The following is a 13,233-nucleotide window of genomic DNA, read 5'->3' on the forward strand; positions in this document are numbered from 1 at the left end:
GTGACTAAGAGGAAGGTCCAACTCAGGCAGGCAAAAAATTAAAATATTTTGATAAAATAAAATGCAGAAGCCCCAAGTTATCAGTAAGAGACAGGCGTGTGTTGGTGGCATGGGCGAGCTTTAGCCTCCAATAAATTAAAATAAATTAAATTTAAATTATTTAAATAATTTAAATTTAAAAGTAAAACAACTTTCCCAGAACAAATCCTCATGTTGCATTATGGCACTTGTGCATCTGCTGCTTTTGGATGGTCTGTGTAAGGTGTGGGGAAGCATGGAGAGAAGGCACACATCAGTATGTCAAATGAAATTTTTTCAATTCTTCATGGCCTTGGAAAAGAAGCAGTACATAAGCATAAGCTTCAGTTTTTAAATTGGTTTTATAAGACCCTTTCTGAGTGAATTAGGCAGGTTGAAGATGTGATAACAAAGGGAGGAAGGAGGAAAAAGATATTAATGTTGGTCAGAAGAGCATGAAATGGTTAACTATTCAGTGAACTCATTAAGCACTCATTCTTGTCTGTTCTCATCATCAGACATGTACTTGGGAAACAAAACCTCCTGGTTAGAGAGAAAGGTGGTGGACTGGTGTGGACACAATCATATCCATCAGATTGTTGAGCATGACTTAGCAGTTAGTTCTGACCATAGGACTTTTAGCTTCTCTTTCTACCTATTATATTTATGCTCTGAGGCTTCCTTTATCTTTGGAGATTTAAAAATTTAAGATTAATAAATTTTCAAAATTTATGACTAAAAGACACTACCTAAGCACTAAGCATTAGCGTTTTTGCACAGTGTTTCATACCTGTGTTTCTGCATGCATTCATATGCCTAGAGTGTCATGCATATAAATTCACAGGCATACAACATTACACGGTACTGTTAATAATAATCATGCAGATTCTTGCAGGGTCTTTTGTTTAAGGAGATCAAAACACTTAAAGTTTCTCTTACACACATAGAAACCTGACATAGGAAGTTAGAAAAGTGTTGACAGAGTTTGAAATAACTGATTTCCATCTCTGGTAATGTTTATTTTAAATTAAATAAATAATCTCCTAGGAAAGCTAATAATGCTTCTTGAAACCCAGTGCAATCAGCTGTTCTAAATACAGCAAGATAAAGGGAAGGATTTCAGAAAGTGTGCTTTTATATTTGGATTTTTAAAATGTTTTAACTTGTCACTTGATGTAGTAGTGCACCATCTGAAATCAGTGACCCCATTGTACTAGCTACTAAATTAAATTAATTCTAAAATAGTTGTGTAAATGAAAGAGACAAGGAAAGACTGGTCAGAGATGCTGCTTAAAATGTAGTGATGTGGTAATGATTATTGTAATAGATTAGTGACAAAATTGCTTTTGTTGCTGCAAGTTTATGCTTAGTCCCAACTGTAACAAATAAGAGTTAAAAGTGAAGGTGAGAATTATCTATGCGGATACACTTTTTTTTTTTTTTTTTTCCTGGAAGAGGAAGTGGATCTGTTAGAGAAGGGAGATCATTATTTTCAAGAAACATGCTGGCAGAAATGACTCAGTTCTGCAAATTTCCCTTTATTGCTTGCTTTAGAAAAATCTAAGTTCTTTTGGTAATGGGGAACTTATTTTAAGAATTTTTACAGTTGTGGGAAAGGAAAAATGACAGACCTTCAAATCATTTTGGGCCTTTCAGACTATGAAGAATGATTTTTTTTAGCATATGGCTACAGGAAGAGGGTCTGGATGTGCTCTGGAAAATAATTTTCCACAAGCGATTGCCAGCTCTGCAGAAGAACTTCCTGAACAGAGACTGAAAAGATGCTTCTGATTCCACTCAGGGTGTTCTGTTTAATGGAAATGTCTAACTTGCTGCAGTAAACCTTGAAGTCCCCATGAAAAATTAATGGAGGAGAGAAAGAAAGTCTAAGAACTTTCATAGTGCTGCAGGAAGAGACTGGCACTGAGGCTAGGTGACGTGAGAAGTCCTGTGGTTCTGCCAGGTGGTGCCCTGGAAATAGTGAGGAGTCCAACTCTCATCACGCTCTTGAGCACTGCTGAGTTGGGAATGAAGTATTGCAGATGAGCCCCACCAGGTCTTGTAAGTTAACTGCCTTTGCTGTCTTTCAGCCTTGATTTCTGTCTCAAGGAATTCCAATGATGAGTAGAGCTCTGACAGTTAATGTGAAGTTTCTTCTCTTTCTGGAAGATAGACAAAAGTAGTTCTTTACTTCTAACCAAAGGCAATCCCTGTGCCTTGGAAAGAAAAGTATCTTCCCTCTCTTCTGGACAAAATATCAGTTCTGGATAAGCATTTAATTTAATTTGTTCCTGATGAAGATGAATGGGAGAACTTTCTATTGGATAATAAGATAGGAAGTAGTTGAATTTAGCTGTTCTTTTCCTTATGGAAGATGGAGTCTTGAAAGCAAAGTAATGATGCTGCAAGACCCACTGGGTAATGGTATGCAAATGACAGTAAGGCAATAAAATTGCTGGAATAACAATTTGAGCAGTATGACCCTTACATTAAGGAATTTGACTTTAAAACTTATCTTAAAGAAAATAAATATAATTGTCAGAGGAGGAGTGGAGTGAGATTTGAAAAGAAATTTAAAATAAGTAAAATATTTGCTTTCCATCTTCATTTATGAACAGTCGTGGGGTCTGTGAAGGCTTGCTTAGCAACAACAGTTGGGTGTGGACACTGGCATCCAGAAGCAGGAGACAGGTTTTGTTTGTGGTGTTCTGGCATATGAGAATTTAAGAATATCCCTGAGGTCCAGTGATTGACATCATCAAATGCACTTGCTGTTCCTAAGTTCTTGTCTGTCTCAGGCCTGTTTGACAGCAGAGTCAAAGGTCAGAGAGAAATTAATCTGCTGTAAATGAAACTAAATGGATTGCAGGGTGCTGTTTGTGACAAGAGTAAGTGGTGGAAGACTTCAGCATGCAAAGGGCTGTAATTTAGATCTTGCCAATGGACTGGGTCATTCATCTTTCCCATGTAAAATGAGATGAACCTAATCCTTCCAACAAAATAGGGATAACAAGCAAGAAGGGTGTTTTTAGCAATTTAACCCTGGGGCATCTACTATCTAAATGACTAACTACTAATGTGCCTCTCCTGCCCCCCTACCAAAAGGAAGAAGAAAAATAATGTTCATATGAAAATGAAATAAATTGTTGTTATTCTTGATATTTCAGTTCTAACTGAACCCTTGGTAATCTTTTATTTGTTCTCCAGAAGGTTTGATACTTGAGTGGCAATAGTATCTGAGGGGTACTGTGGATCAGTGCTGGGTGACAGAAAATTTGGGTTCTCTTCCCTGATGGATGTCTTGGGTAAGGCCTCCGGTTTCTCTAATAACATTACAGGACCTAGTTCAGGGATCCCTCAACTCTTTGGCCACAGTCTGAGATCATATCCTGTGTGATTAAATCTTTCTGGAGTCCCAACTGCTTCTTATTTACTGTCTCCCTCTTCAGTATTTTATTTAGTCCTCTGAAAAGTGATTGAGATACACATAGATACAGGAAAAAGCTTTGTGTTCAGCTTACCCAAATGTGGTCCCAGGTATGCATACGCCTCTTAACATGAAGAAAGGATTGATTCTGATTGGGATTTTTAGGTATTAGAAGGCATAAAAAGATTCTCATGCAATCAAGTGAAATAAATGTGTGTACTTGTAGGGGAGCTAGATTTCTATTGAGAAATGTATAATGATCCCAGCTTCTGTGACAGCTGATCCAAAATGTGTGTGTATATAAATGAATGTATATCTCAGTGCTTAGATACTTGCATGATGGATGCTCTAGGAGAAGGTAAACTAGCCAGAAAGGTATGAATAAATGTCTTGTCGGTGCCTATCAATAGGCAGCGACTGCTGCTGACATGCTGTGTCTCAGTGGGCAAATTGTAAGGGCTTTAAGTAAAAACAATTATTGAATGTATGATGTCTAAGTCTATTAGTTGTATACTATTATTGACTGACGTTAGATTAAAAAGCATGTCCTTATTACTCTCTCCTGTCATTAACTTGCCAGAAAAGGTCAGTCAAGAAGTATATTATTACTAAATTGTAGACTCACACATTTGTAGCTGCAGCAGGAATAAAGCCGCAGAGGTCTAGAGCCAAACTTTGAGCAAGCCCTGAGCCTAATTTTGTTCTCACTCCTCACACTTTGTAGCAAGGCCAACTGCTCTCCATCTAGATCCGTTGTCGCTTCGTCTATATTTGTGCTGGAAGCAAGAGGATTTGTCTTACTACAGTTTTTCCTCAAATGCCTCAGGTTACCTTTGTACTGTATAAGGAAGCTGGATCTCAGCCTGCACTTGTGTCCTAACTTGCTTGCCATCAATGCAAGATAGACACAAACCCATGGTGTCCTTGACCTAAGGGATAGAGGGATAAGAGAGGGAATAAAGTCTTTATGCTCAAAATGCATATTTACCTGTGTCATGGAGGCACCGGTCTGCTGTCTGGCCTGTATCATTCTGTTATTTAATGTTTCCTGAAGCCATGATGGTCGATCAACACCAAACAGTGGAGAAGATGCTGCCAAATCCTTCCTGAAAGAGCCTGACATCTGCTGCTGCAAAGCAGATGGGATCTGTAAGCAACCTTTCCTAAAGCAGATCTCTGTCAGTGGACACCAGGAGTCAAAGCCCCAAGCAAGAACATAGAAGGGTAGAGGGTAGGCAGGGAAGGAATTGGACATCAACCTTTTTGTTGACCCACACATCATAAAGGCAAAACCATGGTTTCAGTGACAGACGATCCTTGTATCATCACTGATTTCAGTGGGAGTTAGTCTGAAATGCCTAAATTTAAGTGAATGAACTCCTTTCACAGAAACAGTATTGAACTACATAGAATGCCACTGTGCAGTGACTGATAGTTTGGAAGTCTTTACTTGAAGTTTCATGTCACTGGCATAAAATCGTAAGATTGGGGATGGGTTGGACACCACTTTTTTTTTTTTTTTTTTTTTTTCCCCAGAGTTTTCTTGGAATTGTCCTTCAGCTGTTCTAAACATAACACTAAGATTTCAGCACAAATCAAGCTCAGAGGTGAAAATGGGAATTATTCTTTGTCTCACCATTGTGGACTTATAGATGTAGCAGTAGGTTACTGACACAAATATAAAAACAATGTGCACTAAAACAAAGCTTTATTTAGAGTGTTTTTTGGTCCCCCTGCCTCCTGCCTCAGACAAAACAATCCACCACAGTCTTTTGATTCAGAACTAAGCTCCTTATAAACTTTAAATTTGAGACCTTTATTTCAGGAAAAATGTAATTGTTTTTGTCTTGTACCTTCTTCCTCCTATTTCCCCATTCCCAAATAATCTTCCTGAAATTGTCTGGGTTATAATATGTTTTTACTCTTTGACCCTTGCATGTCTGAGGGAATTAAGTCACAAATGTCTTGTGTTCACAAAATTGGTGGTATAAAGCCCAAGCTTTAAAGATGCAACTTGGCAGCTTTTAAAAGGGCATAAGTAAAGGAATAAAACATTGGGTGAAGTTTCCAGGCTGATTTGAGAAAGTGATTCTTAAGTGGGTTAGGAGAATTTAAAGAAGATTCTGTCATTCATTGTTCGTCTCTTAAAGATATATAACGATGACTCCTTAGATATACATTTAAACATCTTCGTAAGCGTGCTTCAGAATATATTATTCTCTTCCTGCAAAAATGGTGGGGGGATGTGTGTGATTCCAAAACAGGCTAATATTTAAAGTAAATCTCAGGTGTATTATGTGGCAGAAGTAAGAGGGAGCCAGGGAAAGATTTTGACACTATAGTAGGAGGGAGGAAAAGAGCTGTTTGTCTTTCATGAAGGAGTTTAAATGTTCAAGAACAATTCAACTATCTGGAAGTATCAGCCGTGTTCCACAGGTCAAAATCAGAGAGACTTGGTGGATATGCTGAATGAGGGCTGGTGATGTATGCTGAAAGTGAGCTGGAGGATAGGTGTTACAGAGAAACCCATTCCTGTTTCTTCATGTGTAAAACCAAAACAAGGGAGACAAGGTGGGAAAACATTAGTGTCTGCCACTAGATCATTCTTGCTATTTTACATCCTTCCTACTGTCTGCACTTCTCTGCAACACACCTGTATTTCATTTGATCTCAAAACTCCTCTTCCTAACAACTTTGGAAAAGTTAAGTTTTTGAAACTACTCTTAAGAATTTTTATCTCTTTTAAATATCCTATCTCTAGTCTGCTGTGTTTCAGAAGTGTCGCACCAAATCCTGAAGCGGAGAGTGAGAACACCAAGCTCTGCATAATGCAGGTGCCCAGGAGAGCACTAGTCAGGCTGGTTGCTATAACAGCTTGTAGCTGTAGAACTTCTTCCATTCCAGAAAAGATCCCAAATCTCTTTATGGACTAAGTTGAGAGAAGGTAAAATGCACTATGGACAAGTTGGGAAAAGCTGAAAGAGGCAAAATACTGTTTTTAACTTGGTATCTAGGATAAACAACCCTGACCTACTAAGTACTCAGGATACATAGATGGGAAATGTAGTCAGAGTTTTTCTGCTTTTTTTAAAAGCATTCTTTCAACATCTGTGAAATGGGGATAGCAATTTCTCCCTTTTCGGTAGCACTGGTCCAGAAGAAGAATCAAAGTTGCAAAAGACTAGAAAAACCTTTGATTTACGAAGTTTCATGAACTATACTCATCAGCTATTGCATTTCTCTACAGAGGATGGTTATGTCAGGTGAAGACTGAGGTGAGGACAGAGACCCCAGACCATGACCATACAGCCTAGTTTCCTTCTGGTAATGATAGAAATGGGGAGGTCTGTCCCTATAGCTTTAATAGCAATGATTGCAGTGATCTAACTCAGGAAACACTTAAGTGTTGGAGTGGTCAGGCAAAAACCCCCCATGAATTGTTTGATGAATCTAAGACTCCCTTAAGCCCTCTTAAAAATCCAGAGGTACTTGTTCTATATTCTTATTAAAAAAATATTTCCCTTGCAATGTGGTACTGCTTTACATATCAAGACTGATCTTTCCTGGAAAGCTTATTAGTTATCTTAAGCAAAAAATAATGCCTAATATCAAGACTGCTGTTGCGGTAATACTGGGACAGCTTTAACTTGTCAGAAGTACAGCATATTTTTTTTTAATTGAGAAAGGAGAAATGGTTATATTCTAAATCTCTTCCACCTGCCATCTTAAATGCTCAATAGGATTCAGAGTGAGGTAATGTATATTGCATTATAATTCCAAAATATAGGGTTGGGGTTTGTTATTTTTTGTTTGTTTGTTGTTGTATTTTTATTTTTGTTTATTTGTGAAGGTTTCTAGGAATGAAATGGACAAAAAATGTTAAATGGTTTATGTATACCGTGTGCTTTGGTAGCTGGTTGGGTGAGCTGACCTCCCAAGCTCCATTTCATAGTAATTGGTGTGAATTGACAGTTCTGTGATTCATCTACTACTGCTATGCTGCCAAGAGTGCTGCTGTTAATTTCTAGAGTTGATCAGAAAATATGGTTTGCATGACTAATATGCTTATCTAGATATACTATCTCTTGTAACAAAAATTACAAATGTATGGACTGATTTTTATTAAATATCAAAATGCTTTTTTGCTTAGATGATAATTTCTCAAAATAATGGAGTACTTTACCCAAGTTTCCAATAGAAATAATCTTTCCCTTCTTCCTCCACTTTAATTTCAATGACAAATTTCTGAATTTCTCTCCCCACCTCCTCCATTTTTCTTGCATTTTCAGCTTAGTAGGAAATGTTCCTTTTCAACATAACTTGAAACCTGTGCTTTCTGGAAAACAGAAGCCAGTCCTGTTTTAGAATAAGGTAGTCTCTGTGATGCCTGATAAATCACTGCACTCAGATGAGAATTTAAGTTGACAAGATGCAACCTGGAACATAGGACTTGGGGGAAATCCTGGCTCATCAGGATCGGTTCCCAACTATTGTAGACAACGGCATCGCGTAATCCCTTCATAAATTTATTGAGCCTTGCCTTTAAACTAATTAGGTCGTTTGCTCTCACTACCATTGTTGGAAAGCAGTTTCAGAGAATCACTCCTCTAATGGTTAGAAAACTTTTTCTAATTCCCAAATCAAATTTATTCATGGTCAATTTATACTTATTTGTCCTTGTGCAATATTGTCCTTTATTTTAAGTGTTTCTTTTTTTTCTCCTTGATATTTACTGTGGGGAGGTAACTAGAAATCCTATTTATGCTAAGCTTTTTTTTTCATTTTGGTAGGCAGACAGAACAAGCTCTCAGTTCCTGCGTAAAACACGAACTTCGTAAATCTAAATCTCTCTGGCTCTAGGATTTGTATTCCACCTCTTGGAACACAGGTGTGGGGAATGGTACCCCCTCTTCATTATGAGGCCTCACCTTGATAATTTCAATGGCACTTTTTTCCATGATCTTAAATATTCCTTTAGGCACAGGCTTTGTTTGTAACTGCTAGAGGCAACATTAAAGCAACACATTGAGATGAAGCCACTGTCATCTCCTTTTTTCACTTGAAGGAAGGAATGTTATGATATCTTAAATGACCAGTTTGGAATAGCAACACCCCTGGATATGCATTTCACAGTGTCATGTCATGTAATGTGCACTGGATGGCCACTGACTTGATATCTTTCCAGGCAGTCTCTGACCATGCAAAGACCTACATGAACCTTGAATGCTGACCAAATCCAGAAGAAAGAGTAACTACAAGTTGCTCTGGCTTTCCCTCTCATTCACAGTGTGACATACGGTGCAAAACCATGTGTGAGGGGAAAGACTGATGTTATGTAGTCCTTCCTGGTGTGGAGTGTGAGCTACAAGCAAAGCCTTTACAAGTAGAGTTCTTCTGGGGACACAGAGTTTCATGAGTTCTGCAGGAATCGTAGACAAAGGGGCAGTGGTATGGCTGCAGGGTGTATACTCAAGAACTGTGAAAGTCTCAGACATGGTAATGTAGAGACTTTGTAGATACCTGGTTGTATTCCAGGGAGAGCAAAAACAAGAGGTAGAGTAACATAATCATTATCTATAAAGATCAGTCCCTAGTCCAGTGTGTCAATGGGTTGTTACTGAAGAATACTTTTTATTTGGACAGACCTGAGCATGAATCATCAAATGTCATGTTATCACACTGCTTTTTTACATCATTATATAGGGGTATCAAAGAAATATATTGATATTGCATGAGCTACAGATATTGATATTTGTCCATTTAGCTCTTTAATTTAGTAAGACACTTAAAACTGAAGCAAGCATCTAAAAAAAAGCATGTCCTTATGATCTCTGAGTATGAAATTCTTACAGGATTCATCCTTGGTAATGCAATTCTGAAATCTCTTTGTAAAGAGAGGAGTGGAAAAAAGCAAAGTACTGCATGAGTGGAGTTTGTGTGGTGTGTAGAAGGGTTATATGCATGTCAGGGGTTGGGAGGAAGAGATGGGCCTTTCAGACACATCCAGTATTAGGACTGTTTAATAATAGTTGGGACAAGAGTTTTCTCCTTTTCACTCTTTTGCTCCTTTCCCAAGGTAAGATATCTTGCCTTCTTGACTATAACAAAGTATTCTACATGTCCTGATAAACCTAATCTGTTGCAATTAAATCATATGATAATCACACCACATGTTTCAATTTATGTAGTAAATTACTTCAGTTATACTGGAGAAAGTGGCTTCATGAACTTATTTTGATGTGGATGCTGGGCTTCTAGGATCTGTACAGAACAAAGACAGTCCAGTGACAGAAGCTAGAGTACAGAGAATTGGAAAATAGTGTGTAATCATATAACTGACAACTCCTATAAAGCATGCTTATATTAATGTAGCTTTGCTATATGGAAAATTTACAATTCTAATGTATCCTGACTTCTGGTTTACATTAAAAAAAAAAAAAAAAAAAAAAACAAAACTTGTATTTTCACTCTTAAAAATGTAAGGACTATGCAGAGATTTTATACCTTTTTGAGGGGGTATTTATAATCTTTTCTTTCTGGGGGTTGAGGGAATACTATTTAGTATTCCTGTGAGTATTCTCTTATCATTCAGAAGGTATAATCACGAGAAATTTGGTTTATCAGCAGAAGTAGAACTAGACAAGAAATCCTGTGATAAATTAGTTCTATCTTTAGCAATGTTGATGTATTGAGACCAAAATATTTAACAAGTGCTTCAACTCGAAGCTTCTGTCAGGTGATTTGCTTGGGTCTCAAAAGGTTACCTGGCTGTCTATAAATGGGTTGGTAAGATGCTGGGAGCCCTGTGGGTCACACATCTAAAGCTGTAACCTCTTGATTCACCTTTTGGACAGGGCAGTGAGATCAGATTATAAGTGGTCCTGCAAGCAGGCTGATACAGTGCATGTTCTTAAGGCTGCAGCTTGCTAGGCTGGAGTCTACTACTTTTCCTGGAAAACTTATTCACTATAAATCATTAAAACCCCTACAAAACAACAATCCAACCCTCTTAAATCTGTTTGCAGGAAAAACAACTACTGAAATGTTAAAATGTAATAAACAGTGGAAAATGCAAGATTGTTTCATCAAGTGATTACTGTATACACAGAAATTGCATTTGGCCCAGAAGTCTCTGAGCCACAAGGCTGGAGTCAAAGAAGAATAGCCGGAGGAGGTATTATGCATATTTTTTACCTTATACTCTTCTTGGGCATCTGCTTCTGTCTGCTGTTGGAGACAGGATATTGTAGGATATGGACTTTGTCTGACCTAGTACCATCATCCTTATATAACGTCCTAATCACTCCTTTTGAAGGCAATGCTATTTGTTGTTTGGGTTTTTTAAAACTCATTAAACTCTACTCTCCTACTTTCTGACATCAGCAGGGATTCTCCAGTGAGTTTCAGCCTCCAAGAGATGCTCAGCAGCTGGTTCAATATTTTTAGCTTTCCTGATGGAAAAAAATAATAAAGTGAAACCACATCATTAATGTGTGTTTGTTTCCAGGCATCCACTAGCCAGTGATTTATAGACTGGTAACAGAAAGTTTTGGTAGACCACTGTATTCATGAGGTATCCTAGAAATTTTCTTTCATCAATCTTTTAATGTCTTGGGCAACATGACTCCCACTAGTCTCTTTTGAAGAGACTGCACTGTGGTCTGAATGCCTTCTCATTGAGAACTGTTTGTTGGTACTGTGTTGGTACAGACATGCCTTTGTGTTCATTCTTGGTTGAGAGCTTCTCTCATCTATATTATATCAGTGGAGAAATTAACATCAAGTGAGATATATTAAACTTTAAAAGAACCCTAGTAGAATTATAATTGCTTTTTTATAATTGACTCTCAATTTTTCCCCAAAAATTGATCTTTATAAAATAAAAAAAATACACCATTTAGAAAAACTTGGTGGGTGAGTGGCTTCTCAGATCTGTCCAACCCCTTAAAAAACTGCAGGCAGTTGCCCAGCTGACCATGGATGGACTGCATCCTAATACAGCTTTTCATCTGAGTCAGTTGACATTCTAATTTGTTTCACCAAGAAAGGTCCTTGAAATTGGTTTCTTAAAAGAAAGGGCTTTCTCTTGGGTTAGACAATGTGTTAAACTGTTGGATAGAATTGTGAAAGTTAGAAGTATGAAGAAGGGGGGAAATAGAGGCCCTCCAAATAATTTGCTCTTGGATCAGTATTAACTTTTGTTATTGGTTTCAAGTGACTTGAGTAATAAAAGTTCCATGAAGGACTGATGTGCTCTGCTAGATGGGAGAGGCAGTTAGTAATGTTTATTTTTACAACCTGTAAGGTCATGGACTTACATCTTATAACTTGCAATTGTCCTAAATTGCATAAGAATCTGTGGTCATGATTCGGTTCCAGGGTGGCAAGCATTTGTCTATCCTTATGCCTCACAGCAGAATAGGGAGACAGAAATCTTACAGAACTGTCAAATGAACAGTGACATGAAAGATGTTGGAAAATTTCCAAGTTATAAGTCTGTGCTGAGAGGCACCTTGTCATGTTGATTTAACTCTTCTTTCTACTTTTTCCATTCCTGCCTTTTCTACTTTCCCACCTCCAACACATACACGTAGACATCCCTCAACCACCTTTAAGGGATTATTCCACTATTGTCCCTGAACTCTTGGGATTTGGACAACTCTAAGTTATGTGGTCATGAATTAAATTCATGTATGTAGACTTAAATAAAAATAAAATTAAATATATTCTTGACTAACAAATCAGTTAGAAACAAATGTCATCCTGGGGGCTTTGCAAGGGGAACAAACAACAATATTCTCAACAGTTAGAAAGCATTCCTGATTCTTAGCCTAAATGTTCTGTTGTTGAATTTTATGGTGTTACCTCTAGTTATTCTCTGGTATAACCCTGAAAAACCTTTCTCCATACTTTGTGTTTACACCTTCAAGGCTTGTAGCTGATTATCATCTATCCCCTTGAATCACCATTTACTCAAGTTATACATGCCTAGTTCTCTTAATCTTCCCTAATAAACCAGTCCTCCCAACCCATGAAGGATTTCTATTACTTATCTCTGAATTCTATCTTCTTTCTTTTTTTCTTTCCATGTGTTTCTGAACACTTCTAGGTGGTCATCACTGACAAGATCATTTTAGATGTGGGGTTTCTATTGACACCAAAAGAAGGAGGTGTCTTTGATTTGGAAGTGACACACACACTACTGTGTATGATATTGTCCACTATCATCTGAAAGTGTCTTTTGACATTACTGCCTTTTGACTCCATTAGTCTTGAATATTCAGAAATTTGCCTCTGTGGTGAAACTCTACCTGTATTTTAAGAGCTGAATCATGCAAGGTTCTAAACATGGCTAATCGTCCCCACAAGGGATTCAGATCACTGGGCATCTTATTAAGGGGTTCAGCACCCTTTAGGATCTGTTGTGATTTATTCTCCATTCCTCTTCATGTGTGAAATCTTTGTTGCTGCAATGTTTAAATTTAAGATCAGATCTTCTACTTTTCTAGACAGCTCTTCCATCTTGATTGAGCTGACATTTATCATGATCATTCCTCCTGCCAGTCCTCAGTGTTTTTGGGGGCTACACTGCAGTCTAGTATGAATTTAATTCTCAAAGCAAAAATTTCTGCTAGAATCTGTATCAAATGTTTAACTGAAACAGTATACTACACTGAACCTACTGTTCACTAATTTTTAAGTTGATCAACAAAAAAATGACCAAAGTATCTCTCTGGTAGTGATTACTATACACTTTGCCTTGTGTTCTCTATTCATCAGGAAGTTGT

At 37.6% G+C, this 13,233-nt stretch overlaps 1 protein-coding gene across 13 annotated transcripts in view; it reads left to right on the forward strand.

Moving 5' to 3' along the window:
• CELF4 (CUGBP Elav-like family member 4) overlaps positions 1-13,233 on the forward strand; it is a 717,922-nt gene that overhangs the window by 68,629 nt on the left and 636,060 nt on the right. The window lies entirely within an intron of this gene.

Source organism: Tyto alba, unplaced genomic scaffold, assembly GCF_018691265.1.
Source record: "Tyto alba isolate M040663 unplaced genomic scaffold, T.alba_DEE_v4.0 Super-Scaffold_42, whole genome shotgun sequence".
Lineage (NCBI taxonomy): Eukaryota > Metazoa > Chordata > Aves > Strigiformes > Tytonidae > Tyto > Tyto alba.